The 20,863-nt window shown below is 36.1% G+C and overlaps 1 protein-coding gene across 1 annotated transcript in view; it reads right to left on the bottom strand.

The window, feature by feature from the left end:
- Positions 1-20,863, bottom strand: part of LOC111197509 (NACHT, LRR and PYD domains-containing protein 12-like) — a 592,302-nt gene that overhangs the window by 461,171 nt on the left and 110,268 nt on the right. The window lies entirely within an intron of this gene.

The following is a 20,863-nucleotide window of genomic DNA, read 5'->3' as shown; positions in this document are numbered from 1 at the left end:
GTTAGCAGTAACAACTGTACAATTTCACTCACATAAAATGCAAATGCAAATATGCCATTTAAGTAAAACAAAGGGTTAAAAGTGTTCACAAAACTTTCATATTTAAAAGAAATAAACATTACTTTTGTTAAATATATTTTAAACACAAATAAAATAAAAAAGATTTGGGTGTAACAGTATGTGTTTTTGTACAGTTAAATGGTACAGATGTTGTGGTCATACAGGGGTATGGAGAATACATCACATGAATACCAAATTCCCACCTTGTAAAATTTGGAACAGCAAAGAAATGTCCTTCTTTTCTTTCTTAAGCTCTGTGTAATCTGTTTGCAGTAAATATTTTAAAAATAAATTAGGATTTCGAATATTCTAGTGAAATGATGGTGCAGCGGATGTAGAGTTTGTCAGTGCTGAGAGCTGCAGGGTGTGTTTGTGTGTGAAAACACAATCAACTTGTTAAGGTTCACACTATAAGCTTCACCAGCTACCCGTGAAACATGGGTTTGCCTTATACATTTGTGTTTTTTCTTTCTGTTTTGTTTTTGTATTGTGTGATAATGCTTTTTTTATCTAACCCCAGGTTGATCAAGTCTACAGCTCCATTCCAGAGGAATATATATAATTGGAGGAGTATGTATATAATATACAATATGTGTGATTTGCTAATGGAATTTTGGTTGGTTAGTTTCAAGTAGCAGGCTACATCCAGTTGTAAGTCCCATTTTACATTGTGTATGTAATATGGGAATGTGATACATTGTGTATGTAATATGGGACTTACAACTGGATGTAGCCTGCTACTTGAGGTGTATTCTGTACTATGGATGTTTATCACTTCTTGTTTGAGAAGCCTTTAGCCCAGAGAAGTTCATGTGTCCAGCTAAACTATTTCTGAGAAGTCCATTTCTATACATGATTGGCATGTCACAAGTGGTTTCAGGTAAACAACATGCCGCTTCTCAAAAGGTCATATTTACATATATGGTAAAGCTGTAAATAGGGTGGTTGGAATTCTTTAGGTATGAGAGCTATAGGAGTGACTGTGAGGGACTATTTAAACGGTTTAGACCACAAGACTGAGGGAGAGAGAAACCTGGGACACCGAGAATTGACAAGCTCTCTCCCACACTTTGCTTCTGATTGAAATAAATATTTATTCCAGTTAAGAGGACAGTGTGCACTGAGTTTTATTTCAAGAAACAACAGCCTTCCAAGAACACCCAAAGAGGAGTCCACAAGAGACAAGAAGACACAACATACTTGAAAAAACAGAAAGAAAAAACACAAATGTATAAGGCAAACCCATGTTTCACGGGTAGCTGGTGAAGCTTATAGTGTGAACCTTAACAAGTTGATTGTGTTTTCACACACAAACACACCCTGCAGCTCTCAGCACTGACAAACTCTACATCCGCTGCACCATCATTTCACTAGAATATTCGAAATCCTAATTTATTTTTAAAATATTTACTGCAAACAGATTACACAGAGCTTAAGAAAGAAAAGAAGGACATTTCTTTGCTGTTCCAAATTTTACAAGGTGGGAATTTGGTATTCATGTCATGTATTCTCCATACCCCTGTATGACCACAACATCTGTACCATTTAACTGTACAAAAACACATACTGTTACACCCAAATCTTTTTTATTTTATTTGTGTTTAAAATATATTTAACAAAAGTAATGTTTATTTCTTTTAAATATGAAAGTTTTGTGAACACTTTTAACCCTTTGTTTTACTTAAATGGCATATTTGCATTTGCATTTTATGTGAGTGAAATTGTACAGTTGTTACTGCTAACTTGTGCATCATAGTACATGTGTGTTTGTGATGAAGGCTTGTTTTTCTGATACACCTGGTAATAAAATTAGTCTCTATTTTGGCTAAATAGAAATCTTAGATATGAAATTTGAATTATTTCTTTAAAAGTGTGGAATCACTATTTATTTGTAACATTAACAGTTTTGTTTGCATATAAACTAGGGTTGCACAGTCAAATCTGCATTATATTGGTAACGGCTGTAAAAATGTTTTTAAAGCTCTTTTTTATCTTATTTATTTCTATTAGTTTTAATAGATCTATTTGTTTCTAAAGTTATACCAGGGCATCTAGTCTCTCTGTAAATGATAAATATGTATGTTGGCATCAGCAGATATATATACATGTAATATCGACATCGGCCCTAAATTCACACATTGGTGCATCCCTAATAATACTTTTGGCGGGAATTTTTTTTGACCAATCAGGACAATCTGAATAATGATGGGGCGGGGCTGGGGCGGGACGGGAAGAGGTGGGGATTGGGCAGGAAGGGCGGAGGGATGGGCGGGGCTGTGTGTCACCATGGTTTAAATTACCTCATATCGAAAACATGTATGACGAATGGCAGAGGTAATTACACGCCACCAGTTAATAATTACCGGAGACTCGTGGTCATTGATATCAGAAAAGTAATTAAGAGAGTTCAAGGGTCAGGGGATCTGAGGGGTCAAAGGTAATTACAGATGATTGAAAACATAATTACTAACAGACAGCATCATAGGGTGATCTGAGGGGTCAAAGGTAATTACAGATGAATGAAAACATAATTACTAACAGACAGCATCATAGGGTGATCTGAGGGGTCAAAGGTCATTACAGATGAATGAAAACATAATTACTAACAGACAGCATCATAGGGTGATCTGAGGGGTCAAAGGTCATTACAGATGAATGAAAACATAATTACTAACAGACAGCATCATAGGGTGATCTAAGGGGTCAAAGGTAATTACAGATGAATGAAAACATAATTACTAACAGACAGCATCATAGGGTGATCTGAGGGGTCAAAGGTCATTACAGATGAATGAAAACATAATTACTAACAGACAGCATCATAGGGTGATCTGAGGGGTCAAAGGTAATTACAGATGAATGAAAACATAATTACTAACAGACAGCATCATAGGGTGATCTGAGGGGTCAAAGGTAATTACAGATGAATGAAAACATAATTACTAACAGACAGCATCATAGGGTGATCTGAGGGGTCAAAGGTAATTACAGATGATTGAAAACATAATTACTAACAGACAGCATCATAGGGTGATCTGAGGGGTCAAAGGTAATTACAGATGAATGAAAACATAATTACTAACAGACGTCATCATAGGGTGATCTGAGGGGTCAAAGGTCATTACAGATGAATGAAAACATAATTACTAACAGACAGCATCATAGGGTGATCTGAGGGGTCAAAGGTAATTACAGATGAATGAAAACATAATTACTAACAGACAGCATCATAGGGTGATCTGAGGGGTCAAAGGTAATTACAGATGAATGAAAACATAATTACTAACAGACAGCATCATAGGGTAATCTGAGGGGTCAAAGGTAATTACAGATGATTGAAAACATAATTACTAACAGACAGCATCATAGGGTGATCTGAGGGGTCAAAGGTCATTACAGATGAATGAAAACATAATTACTAACAGACAGCATCATAGGGTGATCTGAGGGGTCAAAGGTCATTACAGATGAATGAAAACATAATTACTAACAGACAGCATCATAGGGTGATCTGAGGGGTCAAAGGTCATTACAGATGAATGAAAACATAATTACTAACAGACAGCATCATAGGGTGATCTGAGGGGTCAAAGGTAATTACAGATGAATGAAAACATAATTACTAACAGACAGCATCATAGGGTGATCTGAGGGGTCAAAGGTAATTACAGATGAATGAAAACATAATTACTAACAGACAGCATCATAGGGTGATCTGAGGGGTCAAAGGTCATTACAGATGAATGAAAACATAATTACTAACAGACAGCATCATAGGGTGATCTGAGGGGTCAAAGGTCATTACAGATGAATGAAAACATAATTACTAACAGACAGCATCATAGGGTGATCTGAGGGGTCAAAGGTAATTACAGATGAATGAAAACATAATTACTAACAGACAGCATCATAGGGTGATCTGAGGGGTCAAAGGTCATTACAGATGAATGAAAACATAATTACTAACAGACAGCATCATAGGGTGATCTGAGGGGTCAAAGGTCATTACAGATGAATGAAAACATAATTACTAACAGACAGCATCATAGGGTGATCTGAGGGGTCAAAGGTAATTACAGATGAATGAAAACATAATTACTAACAGACAGCATCATAGGGTGATCTGAGGGGTCAAAGGTCATTACAGATGAATGAAAACATAATTACTAACAGACAGCATCATAGGGTGATCTGAGGGGTCAAAGGTAATTACAGATGATTGAAAACATAATTACTAACAGACAGCATCATAGGGTGATCTGAGGGGTCAAAGGTCATTACAGATGATTGAAAACATAATTACTAACAGACAGCATCATAGGGTGATCTGAGGGGTCAAAGGTAATTACAGATGAATGAAAACATAATTACTAACAGACAGCATCATAGGGTGATCTGAGGGGTCAAAGGTAATTACAGATGAATGAAAACATAATTACTAACAGACAGCATCATAGGGTGATCTGAGGGGTCAAAGGTAATTACAGATGATTGAAAACATAATTACTAACAGACAGCATCATAGGGTGATCTGAGGGGTCAAAGGTAATTACAGATGAATGAAAACATAATTACTAACAGACAGCATCATAGGGTGATCTGAGGGGTCAAAGGTCATTACAGATGAATGAAAACATAATTACTAACAGACAGCATCATAGGGTGATCTGAGGGGTCAAAGGTAATTACAGATGATTGAAAACATAATTACTAACAGACAGCATCATAGGGTGATCTGAGGGGTCAAAGGTAATTACAGATGAATGAAAACATAATTACTAACAGACAGCATCATAGGGTGATCTGAGGGGTCAAAGGTAATTACAGATGATTGAAAACATAATTACTAACAGACAGCATCATAGGGTGATCTGAGGGGTCAAAGGTAATTACAGATGAATGAAAACATAATTACTAACAGACAGCATCATAGGGTGATCTGAGGGGTCAAAGGTCATTACAGATGAATGAAAACATAATTACTAACAGACAGCATCATAGGGTGATCTAAGGGGTCAAAGGTAATTACAGATGAATGAAAACATAATTACTAACAGACAGCATCATAGGGTGATCTGAGGGGTCAAAGGTCATTACAGATGAATGAAAACATAATTACTAACAGACAGCATCATAGGGTGATCTGAGGGGTCAAAGGTCATTACAGATGAATGAAAACATAATTACTAACAGACAGCATCATAGGGTGATCTGAGGGGTCAAAGGTAATTACAGATGAATGAAAACATAATTACTAACAGATGTCATCATAGGGTGATCTGAGGGGTCAAAGGTCATTACAGATGAATGAAAACATAATTACTAACAGACAGCATCATAGGGTGATCTGAGGGGTCAAAGGTAATTACAGATGATTGAAAACATAATTACTAACAGACAGCATCATAGGGTGATCTGAGGGGTCAAAGGTAATTACAGATGAATGAAAACATAATTACTAACAGACAGCATCATAGGGTGATCTAAGGGGTCAAAGGTCATTACAGATGAATGAAAACATAATTACTAACAGACAGCATCATAGGGTGATCTAAGGGGTCAAAGGTAATTACAGATGATTGAAAACATAATTACTAACAGACAGCATCATAGGGTGATCTAAGGGGTCAAAGGTCATTACAGATGAATGAAAACATAATTACTAACAGACAGCATCATAGGGTGGTCTAAGGGGTCAAAGGTCATTACAGATGAATGAAAACATAATTACTAACAGACAGCATCATAGGGTGATCTGAGGGGTCAAAGGTAATTACAGATGAATGAAAACATAATTACTAACAGACAGCATCATAGGGTGATCTGAGGGGTCAAAGGTAATTACAGATGATTGAAAACATAATTACTAACAGATGTCATCATAGGGTGATCTGAGGGGTCAAAGGTCATTACAGATGAATGAAAACATAATTACTAACAGACAGCATCATAGGGTGATCTGAGGGGTCAAAGGTAATTACAGATGAATGAAAACATAATTACTAACAGACAGCATCATAGGGTGATCTGAGGGGTCAAAGGTAATTACAGATGAATGAAAACATAATTACTAACAGACAGCATCATAGGGTGATCTGAGGGGTCAAAGGTAATTACAGATGAATGAAAACATAATTACTAACAGACAGCATCATAGGGTGATCTGAGGGGTCAAAGGTAATTACAGATGAATGAAAACATAATTACTAACAGACAGCATCATAGGGTGATCTGAGGGGTCAAAGGTCATTACAGATGATTGAAAACATAATTACTAACAGACAGCATCATAGGGTGATCTGAGGGGTCAAAGGTAATTAAAGATGAATGAAAACATAATTACTAACAGACAGCATCATAGGGTGATCTGAGGGGTCAAAGGTAATTACAGATGAATGAAAACATAATTACTAACAGACAGCATCATAGGGTGATCTGAGGGGTCAAAGGTAATTACAGATGAATGAAAACATAATTACTAACAGACAGCATCATAGGGTGATCTGAGGGGTCAAAGGTCACATTCCAGAAAAAGGAGGCACGTGGTGTCGGGGAGGGGTCAAAAAAGGGCACCTAGCAAAGGTCAAAGGTCACCTGTCAAAAAGTTAGATTTTGATTAGGATTCTTTGTTTAGGAAGACATAGACCTTGTGAAGATTAAGATTAAGAGACTTTAAAGACTTTTTTAATTTGAGTATTGGTCAATTTTATTTATTTTAAATACATTTTATTTATATTTTTATTTCACAATTTCTGCTTATAGGTTTGTGCCAGATATCACTTTTTCACCCCTGTAGTTTGTTTGCTCTTGTCAAAATCAGTTACATTTGGTTGCATTAGAGCCTGATTACTGTGGTCAAACCTGCCAAAACAAATCACAACAAATAAAAAAAAACCTGACAAAGAAGTTTTCTATACAGTAATTAAGCCTAGTTGTAGATGTTGTAGATGTTTTCCATTTAAAGGAAAATCTCTATTTAAGTGCCCGTCTTAAAATATGCCATTGCTACATATAAGGGTGTTTTGTTTGTTCACAAGCAAGAAATAAATGGGCACTTTACACTATTATGTATCATTACAGTGATCAGTATTGTGCATCATTAAATTGTCATTAAATTTTCTGTAATGATATTTGTAACACACATCCCACATGCTTGAAGATTTCTCAATGCACGTACTTTGATACAAACCAGCTTTAAGCTTGCGGCTTGTGTTGGGACCTGGATTTGCTACTGCAGTTTGGAATAAATGAGTGAGAGTTAAACTGCACTGCTGAGTGGACGGTAGGCTTCCTGTTTCCTCTGCTTTATGGGCTTTGCTGCCCTGAGGTCATGCCAGCCCTGCCCTTTGAGAGGGACTTTTCTCAAAACAGACTCCAAATCTCTAAACATTTGTTTCAAGGTTTATTTTTGCTTATTTAATTTTGTTTTGCTCAAGTACATGCTGACAGAATTGCCAGGGAAAAAGACTGTTGTTATATTTAAGAAAAGAGAACCATAGCAGTCATGCATGTCTTCACCTGTTTAGTGTCATTTTTTCCATAAAGAGGAAGCTGTGTTTGGATCACAAAAAAATTACAAAAACGTTTATAAAATAATATTATAATGCATTATACTGTGCTAATAAATAGGTAACACTGTTTCAGGAGTCTACACAAGTGTTCAGACACTTTCTGTTATCAGTCATATTATAACTACACTATTTGTTTGGGTTTGTTTTCTTTTCCAGACAATTTTGTTATTGACAGAGGAAGTGTATAAAATGTGTGCTGTGTTTTTTAATGAGGAAGTCAGAGTGAAACTATGGTTTAGTGGCCTTATAAGCAGATCCTTAAACTTTAATCCAAATTAGCCACATTTCAGCAGTAAAACACGGTGGACATCTGCCAGTGAGCTGACCAATCTCACATTTATCTTAAACTTTTCTTTTCATTGCACTTAATAAAATCTTTATCATTGGCTATATTCGTATCTACACTCCTGATAATAATGATGCTTCAAATGGTTCTTTTAACAATGGCATTCTAAAAACAAATACTGTAATATATATTTCTAAATGCAAGGGACTGTTCAAACACTTACACTTGATGGAAAGGTTATTCATCTTTTTTTTCCCAATCACATATCTCTGTTTAAATGTCTTGTTTAGGTAACAAAAGATATTTTGGTATTTTGGTTTATATCTTTATTTAAAAAGTTATTGACTCAAGGGCAAGTTCAACCTCTAAACTTTAGCCTGTTTTAACTAGTTTATAGATACATATTCCAGTAATGGAACAAAGCCATTTTGTAAGTCTCTGTGGATAATAGCATCTGCTGAATGCTGTAAATGTCAAATCGGCAATAAACCATTCTAGTGGTGTGTTCATGAAGATATCTCTGATAAGATTATGAAATGCTAAAAAAAAATTAAACCTTCAATGAGGTAGGAGTTGTGGTTGTTACTTGGTTTATGGTTTAAATGTAATTATTTAATTTCTGAGGAGGACCGCACAAACAGGTATATAGTTTCAGCAGTTTTTTTTTTCACAAATACTTTGTCATTTAGCACCAGCTCATTATAAAAAAAGCTGTTCACTAGAATGCTTCATTGATTCTATTAACTTTAGTTAAGATTTAGTTCAGTTAGTGATGTGATTAGACACAGCACAGTGCTCCTGAGAGAAAGCATATGCGAATATATCAATATGTGGAATTAGTAATAAGGTGTTTCACATTGTGGTTGTTGTGTTGAAGTTGATTCTTCAGACTTTCAAACAACAGAAACAACAGAATTGCACAATTTATTGTATTATAATACTGTATGCATATGTTGTGATATACATTTTTGCACCAACCCTTAAAACGTGGGTTTACATTAAATGTACAACATTTACATTACACTACATTACATTAAATGTACTCCAAAAAATATTTTTGAATGTTTTAGAAATATTTAATTTGAAACCAACATGCATCAAGCTTACAAGCTTAATTTTCTGTAGGTACAATGCTATTTACATCTTTGAAAAGCTGTGATTTCTATTTAATTAAGTTTTGAAACAATTGAGCTAAAACTGTAAAAGCGCTTTTTTTTTATCTTACTGATGAAATCCTCTTTTTGTTGGGTATTGAGGTCTGTACTGACTGCGCTGTAGGTCTGGGTGGAGTTTACCACATTAAACAGATCATCAGAGTGGGAGGAGAGCTCTAACTATAAGCCTCTACCATGTGCTTGTCCATCCCATAATTACAAAAACAGGGGCGGTCTACTGTGTAAATATTTATAGTAATGAAATAATAACTGATTTCTTTTTTGCAGAAAGGCATTTATCATGTGTAATTCTGTGAGTCATTATGGCTGGCCATGTCAAATAAATACAATGAGTTGGTTTGTCAGTATAACGTAAAATGTTTAATGTTATAGAAGAACTATTTTTGGTGTATCTTTCACTTACTTAATTGGAATTGTAGTTAGTGTGTTCTTCCTTTTTTCAGTCACTTTTTTATGGCTGAGTATAACCTGTTTTGTTCAGCCACCTTTCTTCCATACTATTTCAACTGAATGTACAGACCTATTTTACTGGTAAGGCCAGTTCTCCTTAGACAGCTACAGAGCTCTGTTGCTAAATCCTCAACTGACAACTGGGTAAACCTTCTTAACGTTCAGTGAATAAAACAATTTATTTAGACATTTTTGGAGCATTAGTCCAGATTTCTTTGGTCCATTTATAATGAAGTGTCAAGTACAAATGCTACATTCAGGCTGGCCAGATTTTCTCATTTTTTATTAAAAGCTATTATTATTGAAAACACTGGGTATTGGTTGGTATTTCGTGATGGCAACTTTGTTTCCTAGAGTCATGCTTTTCTTGTTTCATTGCCTGTTCTCATGAATTATGCAATTTGTGATTGGCAGCTGTGCCTGTCAGTCAGATTTTTAAAGTATGTGGTTTTCCATCTATGTTAAGCAACCATTGCTACTGCATTTGTGCTGGAGATTTTGTGTGCAGATATTGTTGCATATTTAGTTTGGCACATTTGTGTGCATATTTTTCAAAACCTGTTATTTTAAGCATAAAAAAATATATATCTTTTTTTTTCTCCCCCAGATGTGTTGAGACAGAGAGAGGTGAAATGGTTGGACATGCTGAGTAACTGGGACAAATAGATCAGCAAAAGATTCACAAAGGTAAGACCTCTTTCATTTTCAGTGTGTTACATCTACATCAAATGTTAATTTGTCGAAAATAGACCCACTTGAAAGAATTTTAAATGGGCCTATAGCTATTAAGCTTTTTAAAAGAATAACTTTCTATTTTAGCATGATGACAAATTTGTTAAGAATGAGACCTCTTAAGCAAATACTCAGATATGATCAAGTACCCACACACACACTTGGCTGACGTTAAAATATACATTTTATTTTTAGTGTACAGTTCGCCATAAGCTGTCCTCAGGATTGTGCTCATTGTGCTGTGTTACTGATAAAATCTATTATTAGGATTGGGTGAAATTTTGAAATAACCATCAGCTAAATATCCTTGTGTGATATTAAGCGTCAAAGTTAAAGGTCAATTCAAACAAACGTATTAATTTAAATGATGGTCAGTCTTAAGGCTTATTTATGTTGTTTCACACACTTTACTGATTATATCAATACGCCTGTGCGTGACAAAAGACTTGTATGGAGTTGTAAAGAGGATTTTACACCTTGTACTATTGTTATAGAGGACCAAATGTTACTCCCAAATTTGCTTTCCTTCGGGTATGGGGGAGAACAATTCCCTTCAGTAAATGAGTTACAACAGAGATTTTCTGAGCTTTTATAGCTGAACTTGGTGTTTGCATGTCTGTTTGTCTGTCTGTGTGTGGCTTAATTGCTTAAAGTTGTGGATTTGCAAAAAGACTCAATCACTGCTGCTTCTTCCTTTGATTTCCTTGTAAACTATGAATGCCTACTGTAGCATGTGCATCAGGCCTTACTGAATGCTTACTTACTGTGATGTTGGATGAAAGAAATGTTGGTTTAAAAAAGAGGGTATTTAGAAACACCATAGTTTGTAAAAGCATCTAGTTCTAAGGGAACTTTAAACGTGAGTTTACGGTTTATCACTGCACAAGAGGTTTATTATGACTTTATCAGTCATCATCTGCTTGGGTTAAAACAGCTGGCGTGTTATCTAGAGCAATACAACACAATGTATCACATTCCATACACAATGTAAAATGGGACTTACAACTGGATGTAGCCTGCTACTTGAAACTAACCAACCAAAATTCCATTAGCAAATCACACATATTGTATATTATATACATACTCCTCCAATTATATATATTCCTCTGGAATGGAGCTGTAGACTTGATCAACCTGGGGTTAGAAAAAAAAAGCATTATCACACAATACAAAAACAAAACAGAAAGAAAAAACACAAATGTATAAGGCAAACCCATGTTTCACGGGTAGCTGGTGAAGCTTATAGTGTGAACCTTAACAAGTTGATTGTGTTTTCACACACAAACACACCCTGCAGCTCTCAGCACTGACAAACTCTACATCCGCTGCACCATCATTTCACTAGAATATTCGAAATCCTAATTTATTTTTAAAATATTTACTGCAAACAGATTACACAGAGCTTAAGAAAGAAAAGAAGGACATTTCTTTGCTGTTCCAAATTTTACAAGGTGGGAATTTGGTATTCATGTGATGTATTCTCCATACCCCTGTATGACCACAACATCTGTACCATTTAACTGTACAAAAACACATACTGTTACACCCAAATCTTTTTTATTTTATTTGTGTTTAAAAGATATTTAACAAAAGTAATGTTTATTTCTTTTAAATATGAAAGTTTTGTGAACACTTTTAACCCTTTGTTTTACTTAAATGGCATATTTGCATTTGCATTTTGTGTGAGTGAAATTGTACAGTTGTTACTGCTAACTTGTGCATCATAGTACATGTGTGTTTGTGATGAAGGCTTGTTTTTCTGATACACCTGGTAATAAAATTAGTCTCTATTTTGGCTAAATAGAAATCTTAGATGTGAAATTTTAATTATTTCTTTAAAAGTGTGGAATCACTATTTATTTGTAACATTAACAGTTTTGTTTGCATATAAACTAGGGTTGCACAGTCAAATCTGCATTATATTGGTAACGGCTGTAAAATGTTTTTAAAGCTCTTTTTTATCTTATTTATTTCTATTAGTTTTAATAGATCTATTTGTTTCTAAAGTTATACCAGGGCATCTAGTCTCTCTGTAAATGATAAATATGTATGTTGGCATCAGCAGATATATATACATGTAATATCGACATCGGCCCTAAATTCACACATTGGTGCATCCCTAATAATACTTTTGGCGGGAATTTTTTTTGACCAATCAGGACAATCTGAATAATGATGGGGCGGGGCTGGGGCGGGACGGGAAGAGGTAGGGATGGGGCAGGAAGGGCGGAGGGATGGGCGGGGCGGTGTGTCACCATGGTTTAAATTACCTCATATCGAAAACATGAATGACGAATGGCAGGGGTAATTACACGCCACCAGTTAATAATTACCGGAGACTCGTGGTCATTGATATCAGAAAAGTAATTAAGAGAGTTCAAGGGTCAGGGGATCTGAGGGGTCAAAGGTAATTACAGATGATTGAAAACATAATTACTAACAGACAGCATCATAGGGTGATCTGAGGGGTCAAAGGTAATTACAGATGAATGAAAACATAATTACTAACAGACAGCATCATAGGGTGATCTGAGGGGTCAAAGGTAATTAAAGATGAATGAAAACATAATAACTAACAGACAGCATCATAGGGTGATCTGAGGGGTCAAAGGTAATTACAGATGAATGAAAACATAATTACTAGCAGACAGCATCATAGGGTGATCTGAGGGGTCAAAGGTCATTACAGATGAATGAAAACATAATTACTAACAGACAGCATCATAGGGTGATCTGAGGGGTCAAAGGTCATTACAGATGAATGAAAACATAATTACTAACAGACAGCATCATAGGGTGATCTGAGGGGTCAAAGGTAATTACAGATGAATGAAAACATAATTACTAACAGACAGCATCATAGGGTGATCTGAGGGGTCAAAGGTAATTAAAGATGAATGAAAACATAATTACTAACAGACAGCATCATAGGGTGATCTGAGGGGTCAAAGGTCATTACAGATGAATGAAAACATAATTACTAACAGACAGCATCATAGGGTGATCTGAGGGGTCAAAGGTAATTACAGATGATTGAAAACATAATTACTAACAGACAGCATCATAGGGTGATCTGAGGGGTCAAAGGTAATTAAAGATGAATGAAAACATAATTACTAACAGACAGCATCATAGGGTGATCTGAGGGGTCAAAGGTAATTACAGATGAATGAAAACATAATTACTAACAGACAGCATCATAGGGTGATCTGAGGGGTCAAAGGTAATTACAGATGATTGAAAACATAATTACTAACAGACAGCATCATAGGGTGATCTGAGGGGTCAAAGGTAATTAAAGATGAATTAAAACATAATTACTAACAGATGTCATCATAGGGTGATCTGAGGGGTCAAAGGTAATTAAAGATGAATGAAAACATAATTACTAACAGACAGCATCATAGGGTGATCTGAGGGGTCAAAGGTCATTACAGATGAATGAAAACATAATTACTAACAGACAGCATCATAGGGTGATCTGAGGGGTCAAAGGTAATTACAGATGATTGAAAACATAATTACTAACAGACAGCATCATAGGGTGATCTGAGGGGTCAAAGGTAATTAAAGATGATTGAAAACATAATTACTAACAGACAGCATCATAGGGTGATCTGAGGGGTCAAAGGTAATTAAAGATGATTGAAAACATAATTACTAACAGACAGCATCATAGGGTGATCTAAGGGGTCAAAGGTAATTACAGATGATTGAAAACATAATTACTAGCAGACAGCATCATAGGGTGATCTGAGGGGTCAAAGGTAATTAAAGATGATTGAAAACATAATTACTAACAGACAGCATCATAGGGTGATCTGAGGGGTCAAAGGTAATTAAAGATGATTGAAAACATAATTACTAACAGACAGCATCATAGGGTGATCTAAGGGGTCAAAGGTAATTACAGATGATTGAAAACATAATTACTAGCAGACAGCATCATAGGGTGATCTGAGGGGTCAAAGGTAATTAAAGATGATTGAAAACATAATTACTAACAGACAATGAACACATGTGGAGTTTTATACTTAACAAAAAAAGGTGAAATAACTAAAATAAAAAAAACATATTTTATATTCTAGTTTATTCAAAATAGCCCCCCTTTGCTCTGATTACTGCTGAAATATTTATTATAAATAAATAAAGAAAGAAACAAACCAAAACAAACGAGAGACAAGGAGAATAAACTAGGAACTAAAACAAGAAGAATAAACAAAACAGAACAAGGAAATAAACAAGAATAAACAAGGGATAATAAACTGAGAAAAACAAGAAAGCAAACGTGGGATACAAAACAACAGAGGTTATAATCAGTGATGGTATAGTTACTTTGAAAAAGTAATCCGATTACTGATTACTCCTTTAAAAAGTAACTTAGTTACTTTATGGATTACTTGATTTTAAAAGTAACTAAGTTACTTTACAAGTTACTTTATTAGTTACTTTAAGCAGCTGCAGACACCACCTCCCACCGCCTTAACATAAACATTATAACCAGTTTTACCAATACTCCCTTTATTAGAAAATAAAACAGCAACAATGTATCTCTTGACATTTAAAGTTAAACTATTTCCTGGAAAAATAAGTTTTTTTTTTATAAAAATAAAAGACCATTTCTCTTGAATTAACTTAACATAATTTTTTTTTTTTCATAAAAAATAAAATATGGTCTTTCTTGATTTCACTAAACATAAATACTTGTTTTTATAAAATATATAAAATAAAGAAAGTCTTTCTTGACCTGACATATTTAACACTGTAAAACTGAACACTGAACTTGTTGTTCTCTGCAGGGCAGCAAGGAGTGGTTTTATAAAACAGAACCGTGTATATGGTCTAGACCAGGGATCACATATATGCGGACTGCGGTCCGGGTCCGGACCCAGACGTTGTCCAATACGGACCCAAACCGATAAACTACTATAAAGGATTTAATTCTGACAGCGTTCATTTAAAGCGTTAGAACTTTTCTTGTCTTTACGGTGTATGCACTCTGCGGAACAAAATCTTTAAACGCTCTCCTCGGCCAATCAGATCTGTGCAGACCGCTGCCCTGGCTAGTGAATTGGGACGCGGCCGGGAAAAAACGCCTTTATAAAGAGATAGGGAGCCCGAGAACTGGCGGAAAAATGAGAACAGGCGGAAACTAAAGACACGCCGAGCGCGAGAGAGAGAGAGAAAGAGACAGGGGAGGATTTTAAAGGCGATGGGAAAGGGAGCGGTGTGTGTGTGTGTGTGTGTGTGTGTGTGAGGTGAAGAGAGAAAGTAACACACAGTGACTTGGATAAGTAACTTTAATCTGATTACTGGATTGGAAATAGTAACGCGTTAGATTACTCGTTACTGAAAAAAGGGTCAGATTAGAGTAAGGCGTTACTAAGTAACGCGTTACTGACATCACTGGTTAGTGCAAAGACTGACAAGAACACACTGAAACATCAGGAGTTTATATACACAGCAAACAAACACACGAAACTACCAACACCTGGGCAGGTAACGAGGGGGGCGGAGTTACAAATGAGACAAGAGGAGAGAACACGTGAATGGAACAGTACTGGGGAGAACAATGGGAGACGGTAGCACATGGGAATAATAAACAAAAACACAGAAACGACACAGGGGTACGATTCCCAAAAGCATATTTGCTAACTACGTTAGCAACTTACATAGTCTGGACGATGCAGCTGCGATGCAGGTGTTTCCCAAAAGAGTAGTTGGAACTATGGAGGTAACCACGTTAGTTACTTACATAGTGCGAACCTTAGTTAAGCTACTCAGGTGTTTCCCAGAACCGTAGTTCCAGCGAACCTTCGCAACTACCGTGGTTCAGCTGCGTCGTTCCAACTACAGCTCTAGACCTGTCGTTAGGAGCTTAGTTCCTGGTGATTAGTGCAGACGATGGACGGTAGGATTCAAAAAGCTGATAAATCACATTAATATTGCTGCACGAGGATTTAAGATGTCAAGTATACCTAATTATTTTTTTATGTATTACATTTATTGAGCCACTTCACTTTTACCCATGTGCGCCCAGCGAAAATAATCAAATTCAGTACTCAAATGTATTTTGAAAATGTAAGTTAATAGCTCATTTTTAATGTATGTCTTTAACATTTAGCTTTATTTGGCAAACATGAATTCAGTGTAGTGAAAAAAGTGCTCTTTAGCTAAAATGTATTTTACAGTCTTGGAAAGATGTATGTCAATTATTCAAGCAGGCGTCTCTTGAGTAAAGATAACTTGTGCTGTGAACATTTATCAAATAGTTAATATTTATTTTTAAACCCACTGTGCTATATGCACTCTCTGAATAAGGATACCCAACTGTCACTGGGGTGATACTCTAAAATGGCTTTAACGTAAAAACCTGTACCCTAAGGACATTTGAGGGTATATTTGCATTGTTTGTACCCAGTGAATGTATCCATACAGTAGACAAGAATGTGTCTTTTAATAATATATTCATAACAAGTAAAAAGTGTCTTAAAATAAAAGTGAAAAGTATAGAGACATGTGATAAGCAGGTGTTTAGAATTACAGAATTACTCCTCTGGAGGTTACAGGGCCAAACAGAGTGAATAAAGAAAATGTATCATTTACCCATTACAACTTTGTTTCTAGGCCTATACAAATGTTATCAATTAGTATTTGGTAAATAATATATATCACAGGAAATAAGTAGAATTATGTAGGCTACATTAATATATATTTTTAAAAATAAGAACATTAATTGCCATTATGAAAGAAATATTAAGAGAATAAAACCACGACTGGGATTCGAACTAGGCTTCCATCCGGTGTTCTGTCGAGTTTTGCTACAGTGTCAAACCATACTACCCTAGTGTATATTTAAATATAAAATTGCTAGAAAAAGCACCATATTTAAAAACGCTTTAGGTAGAATATTTGGAAAGCCTGAATCAAAATATCAGGAGACAGTTTGGAGTTATTAGGGGTGATTATAACCCTTTTTTATTGCTTAAATTTCATGGCACTTATTATTACTTTCATTATTATCAGCTGTCATTTGCGCATTTGTAACACTCAGACAAATAATGGCAAGGGGTTTCTGGTTGTTTAATGCACCCAAGAAGAACAGAATTACCATAAAAAATAATGAATAAATAAATGTTTCCACGCATGAGCGCTGGTGTTAAGAAGCACATCTCGATGGGTTACACAATTCGACAGAACACCGCCCGCTGCACCGCCGTAAGAGCTCTGCTGAACCACTCAGTAACACACATTTCTCAGGTCTCATATTAATAATAATAATAACTCATTCAGAATGGTGATGTATATATATTTTATTTTTAAAAAAATATAGCAATAACAAATATGTGTATTGTAACACTGTTACAATTCATAATTAATATATAGCAATTATTGTGTGGATTTTACTTGCAGTTCATTGTTATATTATTAATAGTATTGTTGTCGGTTCATGTTGTGGTGATAATTACAATATAAATAGCCTAAATGATACATTAGTAACATATTTTTTGCATAATATTTTGAAGATTGTGAGTTTTGCACGTTTTCTGCTGGGAAAGTCTGGCCGAACACATCTGGAAACACCTTAGTTAAGACCACGGTGGTTCAAACCAACATAGTTCAGACTCCTGTGGTACCAACAAAGTACGATGGTTTGGGGAAACGGTCGTCCTTCAGATGTTAGTTAGTTTAACGATGCATCGTACTACGTTAGTTCAATGCTAGGCTCCAACGTTGTACGGGAAACGCACCCCTGGCGGTGTTTTTGGCAGGAGATATCAGTGCATGGGGCGTGGCTTATTTTAGTGTAATATTGTGTTTTGATTGATTGGGATGTTGAGTTTTTAATGTGGAATGAATAATCATTTATTTAATATACAGCTGTATTACACAATATGAATATATTATATGGCCATTTAAATAAACAAAAAAGAAAATGTTCATTAATTAATAAATATACATTTCCTAGATTAAACATTTTAGTAGAAATTTTGGTGTATTTTGTGTTAAAATATATTAGATGAATTGTGATGTTACTGTGTGTGATCTGTTACACTGTGTGAACTGCACACTTTAAATAAAATAAACTCTTCAGTAAATGAGTTAAATAAAGTGTGGAGCAGAAAGAAAATAAAGAAATAAAAGAGGAACTAAACCTGCTGAAAAACAAAACTCACAGCTCAGCAAAGGGCAGGGCTACTGTGGTTAGTTTCACTTCCGCTTATAAAGGTTTTTAGGTTCTTTTAGTCACATGATCATTTCTGAGAAAACACACACAATATAGTCCACATCTCCAAACTTAAATATATCACTTCTTTTACTAAATTAAGAGCAGGCTTACTGTATTATTATAAATATACAGCGAGCTTATATACACATAACACATATTTATGTGTATACTGTAATAATACTGTGTCCTAATGTTGGTGAGGAATAGAATCTGTTCCCCACAGATTTCATGTTCTAAAACTGTTCTTTCTGTTTTGAGTAACTGTATTTAAATAATGGATATAAGTGCTGAATTTACTGCAGTCGTATGTAAAGAATGTTGCTGTGCATGAGGCAGTTTTGAGTTAAAAGCTTTTACTATGTCCACATGAATTTCTGTTACATTACCTATTTTTTTTTCCATCTTTCGCTTTGGCATTTCTCTGTTTGTCTGTCACGTCTTAGCCTTGTCTCATGTCTCTGTGTGTTTTCCCCACGTGACCTGTACTCCACTGTGTCTCCTTTCTCAGTAGATTTCCACCACGTGTCTCATTTGTAGCTCCGCCCCTTCCCCAGGTGTTTCCAATTCTAGTGTGTTTCCTGTTTGTTAAATAAGTCCCCTGTGCCACATGTCCTCTGTCGGTCTTTGCACTACCTCTGTTGTTTTGTCTCTCTGTGTTGTCCGTGTTTCATAGCCCTAGTTCCGGCTCCATGTTTATTTCTTGTTTAGTTTTCTAGTTTCTTGTTTCTTCCTCGTTTCCCCAGTTCCCTGCTCAGTGTTTAGTTCCTTGTTATATCCCTGTTATTTTCCTTTGTTTTCTCCTTGCCCTGTTTAGTTTATTCATTCTTGTCTAGTTTAGTTATTTCCTGTCTAGATTAGATTCTTGTTGGTTTCCTTATGTATTTATATCCCTGCCCAGTTTAGTTTTGTATTTATTCAGTCCCTCGTTTGTTCTTTGTTTATTTACTCCCTGTTTGTTTATCATTAGTACTTCTTGTTTGTTTAGTTTATGTTCTCTAGTTTCACTGGTTTGTTTTGGTTATTTGTTTATCTAGTTTCATTTATTTATTTCACTCCCTTGTTCCTTGTATATATCTCCCTGTTTTATGTTTACGTGTTTACTTGTTATTTATTTATTAAATTATTATTATTTATTTCACCCTACCTGCACTTGCGTCCGTCTCCTCGTCTCCCTGCCTGGGTCACTTCCTGACAGAAAGACCGACCAGAAGAACATGGATGCAGCAGGTTCTGCGTGGACAGGCTCCAGGTTGGCGATTCGCCGTACTACAGGCTGGATCCCGGCGCAGGAGACCTCGAGGCCTCATGGACGCCGCAGGCCTCGGGGTAAGCGCTGTAAGGGGTCCCGCCAGCCGGAAAAAAAACCCTTTTCCGGGGAGGATTTTCTTGAGGGGGCGATGAGGGTTGGTGCGATGAGCCTCGGTGCCTCCGAGTACCCGAGGCTCAAGGAGCGGGACCCATGGGACTTTCTCGGGTGCGCTCCCAGCAGCTCCGAAGAAGAGGAGGAGCTCTACCCCGCACCGGCCGTCCCGACTCGCGTCCATCAGCATCCCATGACGCGCTCCGTGACTCTCGCGGCCGAGACGCCGCGCTCCGTGAAGCCCCCGGCCGAGAAGCCGCGCTCCGTGAAGCCCGCGGCCGAGACGCCGCGCTCCGGAGATGTAGTTATGATTCAGGACACTGTCACACATTACAAATACGTGCTTTCATGCTGAAATACTTTATATTATGTTCTAATAATATGAATTAATTTTATATTTATGTACATAGATGCACACACACACACACACATATATATATATATATATATATATATATATATATATTAATAAATTAATGAATTTATGTACTTATTAATATGCTATACCATATGTCTGTCTTTGATAAAGAACATAATATAAAGTATTTCAGCATGAAAGCAGGTATTTGTAATGTGTGACAGTGTCCTGTATCATAACTACATCTCTGCTGTTTGTAAAAAACCAAACCGTGTGTAAATCGGGTAAAAATTGGTAGAGTTATGAATATGATTGTTTTATTAAACTCCTTCCTCTGTGTAAATTGATCCACTGCGGGGCGCATGGTGACCGACTCCAAAATGGCGGCCACACTTTCGACACGCCCACACCTTTCGACACACCCAGTACTCCGAGCTGCAGAGACCCACCCAGTGTTCTGATTGGTTAAACAAACCCCGTAATCTGATTGTTCCGGATAAAGCTTTCCTATTGGTCCATCAATCAGGCGTCAAAACAGGGTCAAAATTCGCAACTGCAGCTAGAGCTTCGCACACGCAGCAGAGAAGATGAATGAGAGGATTTTTAGCTCCACAGTGAAAAACACCCACTGTCACATTTAC

Source organism: Astyanax mexicanus, chromosome 1 (genome assembly GCF_023375975.1).
Source record: "Astyanax mexicanus isolate ESR-SI-001 chromosome 1, AstMex3_surface, whole genome shotgun sequence".
NCBI classification, from domain to species: Eukaryota; Metazoa; Chordata; class Actinopteri; order Characiformes; family Acestrorhamphidae; genus Astyanax; species Astyanax mexicanus.
The sequence above is the reverse complement of the archived record's forward strand: the minus strand, read 5'-3'. Positions and strand labels throughout refer to the sequence as shown.